We start from the raw sequence: 8,119 nt of genomic DNA, 5'->3' as shown, positions 1-8,119 counted from the left end.
TGAGCCAGTTACTTACCCACTTACAGATGTTTTCTCCCAGTCCGAGCATTCTCATTTTATATACTAACCTTTTATGTGGTACAGTGTCAAATGCTTTGGAGAAGTCCAGATATACGACATCCATTGATTCGCCGCTGTCAAGTTTAGAACTTACCTCCTCATAGAAACTGATGGCCAAGAGCCACAAATGAGGTCTAGCTTCTCCCTGTAGGAAGATGCCAAGGAGTTTACAGGGGTGTGAGCAACCAGACCCCCCTTCCTAGATCTCAGATGGGTAGGCCGTAAGGATGCCACAACCCTTGAAGTCCTTGTGACAAACAAACGTGGAAAGTGAAAGAAGGCCTGGGCAAAGAGAGTGAGTGTGCTCAAAATGTGAGAAAGAGAAGTGCGTGAAAATGTGCCATCAATCAGTGGGCTCCCCCTCTCAGTGAGTTTATGCACCCAAGGGTCATAACTCCTGGGGCATTTCTGCACCTTAGGCTTTCAAACATCTCGGTTCATGGCTTCGATCCAGAGCCAATCGAAGCCAATCTTTCAGCCACTGACTTACACATCTGGGTTAACCTCCATGTATTTCTCTGCTCCATTTCAGTTGTCTGGACATACCACTGATAAGCATAGATACTCCACGAGATCTAAGCCATAAGACCAAGAAGCTACCTTAGCCTGGAAGCACCATGACCACCTTAGTGATCATGGTATCTCCCCTGCCAGAATGCATGCATTTTTTTTTATAGCCTAACGAGCGTGCTTTCTACACCCGTGCAACAAAATCGTGCAGCGTGCCACACCAAAACGCGCACATAGTTACAGTCTATCGCAGGCCCTCTCCGTAAGAGAAGGGCCCACCATAAACCTTACCAGTCCCTCCGGGCCAGAAGGCTCCTAAAAGATACCGAGACAAATAGGCAACCCCCAGCCGAAGCGTCAGACGCCAGGCGGTGTGCGCCAAACCACTAGTCCTTTTAATCCCAAGCAGGGCAATGGCGTCCAAATGCCATCCTGCATGCCTCCTTCCACAAATGTCTAAGGTATGTACTCACTGACCACCAATTTATCTACAAATAACCATTTTTTGTTACTCAGACTAACACTACAGATATTTTATCGGAAATCTACGCCTTTATGTACCCACTGACCACCTAGGGATCTACAACCACAACTTGCTACTCGCATTTGCCCCAAATCGGCGCCCTTATATATTACATTATATTCTATTGCTCTCTCCTGTATTCTGTTGCGCTCTCTCCATGATTGACATTTCAATTACCTCCCAGTGTCCGACATATCTCTTCTCACACTGTACTCTGCTTCCTAATACAATTATCTTAAATCCACATACATAGTGCCTACACAGACATATTACCTTATTTAGGGAATCATTGTCATAAAAGTACAAATGCTTATGGAAAAGCTTATAGAAAACCATTGGATATATGTGTATTGCTATATATATTATACTTATCCTTTCAAGAGAACAGCTATCACAAGGAATAACTAAATACATAGAGATCCGACTCACTGTTAATTAACTCATTTGCTACATATAGGGATTAATTTTACTTTTCAATTTTTATTTTTTATTTCTTTTTTTGTTGTTGGATGGACCATGTCTATTTCAAATCCACAGGGCTCCTCACGGTCCATATTACCTCACCCTAAGATGGCCTCCTGTCTACCACCCTGGGACATTCTAATATTTGCTATTACCATTGTAGTACCTCTCTGCAATAATAACATTTTTTCTGTATACGATCATGTTACTCTCTCCGCCATGGCATCATATAACATTCTGCATAATCTATTGTAATACATTCCATATGTCTTTAGAAAAAAACCTTTGCTTATGATTTGTACTCTTGTCTATATCTATACCAGGCTGTGATCAAGGTCCAGGCTGGAATGAAACATTGGCCAATGACTAAACATTACTTCTTTTGAATGGTTTAAAAAATGACAACAAAATAAAATAAGAAGTTCATACAACAGAACTTAGAGTGCCATGGTTTATTCAGAATTTATGAAGCCGGGTGTAAGACCAGGCAACCCTCAGCCGAATCCAAGAGTACGCCAAATCTGTGCTCCGGCCTTCACCTAGGCTGCCACCTAGGGTAACATAGTAACATAGTAACATAGTACATAAGGCCGAAAAAAGACATTTGTCCATCCAGTTCGGCCTGTTATCCTGCAAGTTGATCCAGAGGAAGGCAAAAAAACCCTGTGAGGTAGAAGCCAATTTTCTCCACTTTAGGGGAATAAAAAATTTCTTCCCGGCACGAAGCTTGACTTCTAGGTATGGGCTCTCCCTGGAGGGAGAGCCCAAGGGGATTTGCAGGGGTCTGCGGAACCAAGATGGACACCCCCCCTCCATGACCTATAGGGGGGTACCCGTAAGGGCGCCGCAACCCAAGAAATCCTTGTGACAAAACAAACGTGGAAAGTGAACACACAGTGAACAAAAAAGTTAAATAAATTGTGAATGTATGCTGAAGCTCCGCCTGGACATCCAGCCGGAATTATAAAAATTCTTCCTCCTTATGCCAGGCCTGACGGCCATGCAAAGAATAGAGGTGTGTGCGCTGAAAAATTTGAGAAAGTAAAGTGCATGCAAATATGCCGTCACTCAGTGGGCTCCCAGCCCAATGAGTTCAGGCACCCCAGGGTCACCACTCCTGGGGCACTTCTACACCTCGGGCTTTCAAACATCTCAGCCCCTGGCTTAGATCCAGCAGAGCCCTTGGTCACCTAGCACTGGTAGGTACCAGGCCATACACCCTAGGGGTGCCGTGTGGTTCTCTGTTCTACATCTGTCTACCATGAATCAATAAGAACAGATTTTTTTTTTAAAAGCCCGAAGAGCGTGCTTTCTTCACCCGTGCAACAAAATCGTGCAGCGTGCCACACAAAAACGTGCACTGGGTTGCGGTCTATCGAAGGCCCTTTCCAACAGGAGAAGGGCCCCCCACAAACCATTCCCTATCCCTCCGGGCCTATGGCTCCTGCAAGGGACTGGGTCAAGTGGCAACCCTCAGCCGAAGCCGAGGGTACACCCATCTATGCTCCCGGCTTTCACCTCGGCTGCCAAACAGGACGTCAGCCAGGATCTTCAACAAGGTCTGGACTCTCCCCGGAGGGAGAGCCCAAGGGGATTTGCAGGGGGGTTAGGAACCAATATGGCCACACACACCCCCCGTAGACCTCAAGGTGGGTTGCCCATAAGGGCGTTGCAACCTTCGAAATCCAGTGACAAACAAACGTGTAAAGTGCACACAGTGAAAACACAAAAATAAATAAGTGAATGCGTGCCAGTTATGGCCCGGACATTAGGCCGCAACTATAAAAATTCCTCATCTTGTGAAGGCCGAAGCCGAGCAAAGAGAGGTGTGTGCGCTAAAAAGTGAGAAAGAAAGTGTCGTGCAAATGTGCCATCACTCAGTGGCCCGGACACCCTCGGTCATCCAGGGAGTTTAGGCACCCCAGGTCACCACTCCTGGGGCACTATGCACTTTAGGCTTTCAACACAACCCAGCCTCATGGCTTCGATCCAGCAGAGCTCAGAGGTCACATCGCATAGGCGTCCTGTGCCACCCATGGTCCGTAAACCCAGGGTTACTGTGTGGTTATTTGTTCCGCTCAACATCACATAGGATAGGTTGGGTATTCAACCCTCCCCATGGATGGAGTACAGTCCAGGAGCGTAGCTCGACTGAAACTGAAGAACAGATACTACACATGATCTTAGCCATAAAGGCCAAGAAGCAATGCATGCCTGCTTTGACTGAGGGGCTGAAGGGCTCAGAAGGTGTAGATGTCAGCTGAAAGGCCAGCTTTATACTAATTAAGTGCCCCCTCCTCCCCACAAAATCTCACAGGTCTTTAGCACAGATTGTATATTGAAATTAAATTAATGGTTGTCTAACTGTATGTTGGCTGCATTACATGGATTAGTGAGATTACCACACTGGAGCTGCTTGTTGCTGTTGCTGTTGCCCCATGCTGTGATATACAATGGGCTACTGGTCCAAAAAGCCATAGGGGGTATGTCATTGCTTTACATAAGATTAGATAAGATATTTAACCATAGACTTCATGAGGATACAACCACCAAGGGACTGGCTGAACAAATTGGCTTGACATCACTAAATGTCTACACGTCTGGGGGAAAACTATTGTTTGTGAAAAACATGGACTTTAGCAGCTTAGCTGATTAATTCTTAAGATCATTATGTTCATTTTTACATTTGAGAAATCCATGTGTCCCTTACCTAGAAGTTATGTCATTGACAAAGTAATGTCGCTGACATTTTACACTAAATATATATCTTTAAAGGGAATATCCTCTTTTACAAACCCTTTTTGTTGAAAGAGATTTACAAAAATGTTTTGCTTACAGTCAGTGAATGGAAGCATTCATCATTTACATTCAAAAGCTAAAAAATCTGTCCAGATTATGGAAAACCAGCACAACAGAGAGCTCTAATACATAGTGTATAAGGTCCTGTTCTCCCTCAATAGCAGATTTTGGGAGACATCAGGATTGAGCTGTTGGATTCTGATTCTTTTACTTTTGGGGAGCAAGCCAGGCGCATTGATAGGTCAAAACATCCAAGGTTTGCGTCCTGGATGTTTTGCCCAGGGCAACAAAAATAGCGTCCGACAGACAACTGTATCACTGTCCTCAGGACAGAGATGTAGTTGAATGCTAGAGCAGGACACGTGATCCAATGGCTTTAGTCCACACCATTCACTCTCATAGGCCATCATTATTACTAGGAGCACTACAGGGGATCCAATTACTACTGGGGGCACTACAGTGGGGCCTTAATATTATTGGCACACTATCGATGGATACTATTAGTGCTGGAGCTTTATAGGGGCTTATTACTACTGTGGCTACTACAGAGGGCCTTATTACTACTATGGTCACTATAAAGGTGCCTTATCAATACTGGGGACTCTATATGGGGCTCTTATTGCTACTATTGGCACTACAGGGGGGCATATAACTACTTGGTGCCCTAATATTAATGGGGCCTTATTATTAACTACTTAGTGCACTGTAGAGGTCGTTATTACTTCTGAGGGCACTATGGGGGGGCTTTATCACTACTGGGGACAAAGATGCTTTATTAGTACTTCGGCACTATGGAGGTTTTATCATTACTGGGGGCACTATTAGAGACTTTATTACTACTAGGGCACTATGTTAGGATGATTACTACTGAAGCACTATGGGGAAAATTATTTGTACCATGGACACTATGGGGGTATTATTATTACTGGGGTACTAAGGGGCATTATTGTTAATGGGCACAATATAGAAGGCACCACTACTAATGGGGGCATTATCACTGTTGGGGAGTATTATTGCTATTGAGGTCACTGTGGGGGGCACTATCTGAGGAAAATGTATTACTGCTTGTGGGACTTTTGGAAGTACAATTTCTATTGGGGACTATCTCTTTTACACAATTATTTCTGCAGTATTCTATTTGGGGAATTTGAGAGCATTACAAAGCACAGTATTAGGAGAATGATGGAAAAGTGAGGAACCTAAGATGTCTGTGTGACATACTCTGCAGATATGAGTGGCTGAAAGAAGTAATCATTGCAGTCTGGGCTCAATAGAGAAGATGTGAAAAGAGAATGTATAGAATCAGAGGAGATAATACTGGATGTAATAGATATGTAGTGCTGTAAACTACTGTAATTTTAGTAGCACTGAATTTAATGTTCATCCAGAAAGTAAAATATGTCTTTAGCACTAGGGCATGAGGGAAGGTCAGTTGGATTGAGAATGTGGCACATATGCACTGGGGCTTGGCACCAGATCTTTTGAGACCCTAGAAATGTCACTGAGATAGGCCATGGCAGAGGATTCTAGCAGCAGCTATCGACCCTTTCCCCATAAAACTCATGCATGTTCAGCTAAGTGGACATGTGTATGGGGGTGGGGAGTCAGGAGCATTCAGTTGCCAGGTATCTGATGTGCATGGGTGCAGATACCTAAATTGTTTCTGGGCAGCAGATCATGCTGTGTAAACAGCGATCTGCTGCCCAGAAACAATGATTTTTTTTTTTCTCAGCAGCCATCTCTCATCCCCATACAGCATGCCTTCCAGATATTGTCTGCTGTGTCAGCCCATAAAGGGCCCTTTAGCCAAAAACTTCCTCTCCAATCATTGTCTTCAAGAGCAAATATTGAACACCAAATGTTTTCTGACTGGGCTCTTGTATGAGAAGCAATAAAAAAAATGAAGAAAACAAGAAGAATAACAATTATCAATTCAATCTTTATGGCTACATTGTCTCTCACACACACACACATCTTTTCTTCAACAGTCAACTCAACATAATGAATACGGTCCTTCATAGACAGGAAGAAACACCTGGAAATGGTCATTGGCCTTCACTAGCTATTAAACCACAGCTTCTGCTTGCTCATGTTATCTCTATTCGTTTTCTATTGCTTCCCACATCCTTTTTTGTCTAAGAATCCTATTACACATGCAGCAGGAAGGATGAAGCAGGCGATTGACGAAAGGACAGCGTTCCTTTCCGCCATTCTTCTGCTCGCTATCTGAGGAGACCACTACTATTACATGCAGCGATCTCTCCTTCCTATACATAATGTCACTGCCAGATCATCGCTAACAAATGTTCATACGAACGTTTGTTAGTGATGATCTTCATGATTATTTTCAGGTGTAATAGGGCCTTAAGTTTGTAAGTTCTCCAATACTTGAAAGAAGGAGAGACACAGTTTTTTCACTGTTAATTTATACAATAACTGCTTCTTGCCTGTCTTGAACACATAGGGATGGTCTAGGTCCCCAACCTATTGGGCCTTGCTCCTCTTTTACTGATGTCAACACTAGGAAGCCAGTATGATTCTACATATCAATATCATACATATATCTTGTGTAATTATTTAACTCAAAAGTAGGATCCAGTTGCTGAGCACCTGGTGAATCAGATCATTTGTAATGTAGCTTGTCCACATAGTAACATGTTAGCCTAATGTCATGGATCTAGTTAACACTTAAAAAGATACTGAAAACAACCAAACAACAGCTCTTACTTCCCATTTATGGTTCTTTTTTCTTGTTTGTTTGTGTGTGTTTGTATGTTCTTTTGTTACTAACCAGAAGATACAAGCAAGACCTTTTCCTCCCTGAAGACCATTGAAAACTGAGCAGACTGCTTGTCCGACTCTTCCTGGCCAATATCTTTATTGAAGGTCACACAGAGGTTGATGAGGCTCATTAATGTAAATTGTCCACTTCAAACAGACCCACCTGCCACATCCTAAAACCACCCACCCCTATAGCTATTCCCACACTAGAATATACCTGCTTTACCCGCTTTCTCATTCTGTCTTCTCTTTATGATGCTAGTTATCTTATAAATAAAGATAAAGGGAAATTTCTATTGTTGGAATATAGAGAATAGTATTTCTCCTTTTGGATTTTCATTTATTCTCACATAATTTGCAGAAATATATGACGCAATTTATGAATTCAAAACCAATTAGCTAAATTCCTCTTGTGGATGCATATATATATATATATATATATAAAAAAGAAAAAAGGGGATGGCAGCACCGTCACAATGAAATTTAGAAAAAAGGGTGCACAGGCCCAATGTGGATAAAAGCCAATCCAACGAATTGTATAAGATGAAAAAGGGCAGCACTCCACTGGATAAAAATAAAACAAACTTTATTTACCCATAAGGCTGTAGCGACGTTTCGGCTCTTACACAGGAGCCTTCCTCAAGTAGAGGAAGGCTCCTGTGTAAGAGCCGAAACGTCGCTACAGCCTTATGGGTAAATAAAGTTTGTTTTATTTTTATCCAGTGGAGTGCTGCCCTTTTTCATCTTATATATATATATATATATATATATATATATATATTTATTTAAAAGCAATAAAACAATTTAAATACAACTAATAGTATTAGCAATAACGGGCTTTGCAAATTGTCCTAGATTACTTGACTATAGTTTATTCACAAACTTTATTCACAATATGTGCATATATGTCATAACTATAGGTGGTGCAAAATAGAAGGTGCAGCCCTGCCTTAATACCCTAGGGGGCACAAAGTCCCTCTGCCA

The 8,119-nt window shown here is 42.5% G+C and overlaps 1 pseudogene; it reads right to left on the bottom strand.

Moving 5' to 3' along the window:
* Positions 1 to 3,648: 3,648 nt before the first annotated feature.
* Positions 3,649 to 3,763, bottom strand: LOC120987347 (annotated as a pseudogene).
* Between the last annotated feature and the right edge of the window lie 4,356 nt (positions 3,764 to 8,119).

This window comes from Bufo bufo, chromosome 1, assembly GCF_905171765.1.
Source record: "Bufo bufo chromosome 1, aBufBuf1.1, whole genome shotgun sequence".
Classification (NCBI taxonomy): Eukaryota; Metazoa; Chordata; class Amphibia; order Anura; family Bufonidae; genus Bufo; species Bufo bufo.
This window is presented reverse-complemented; position numbering and strand designations above follow the sequence as displayed.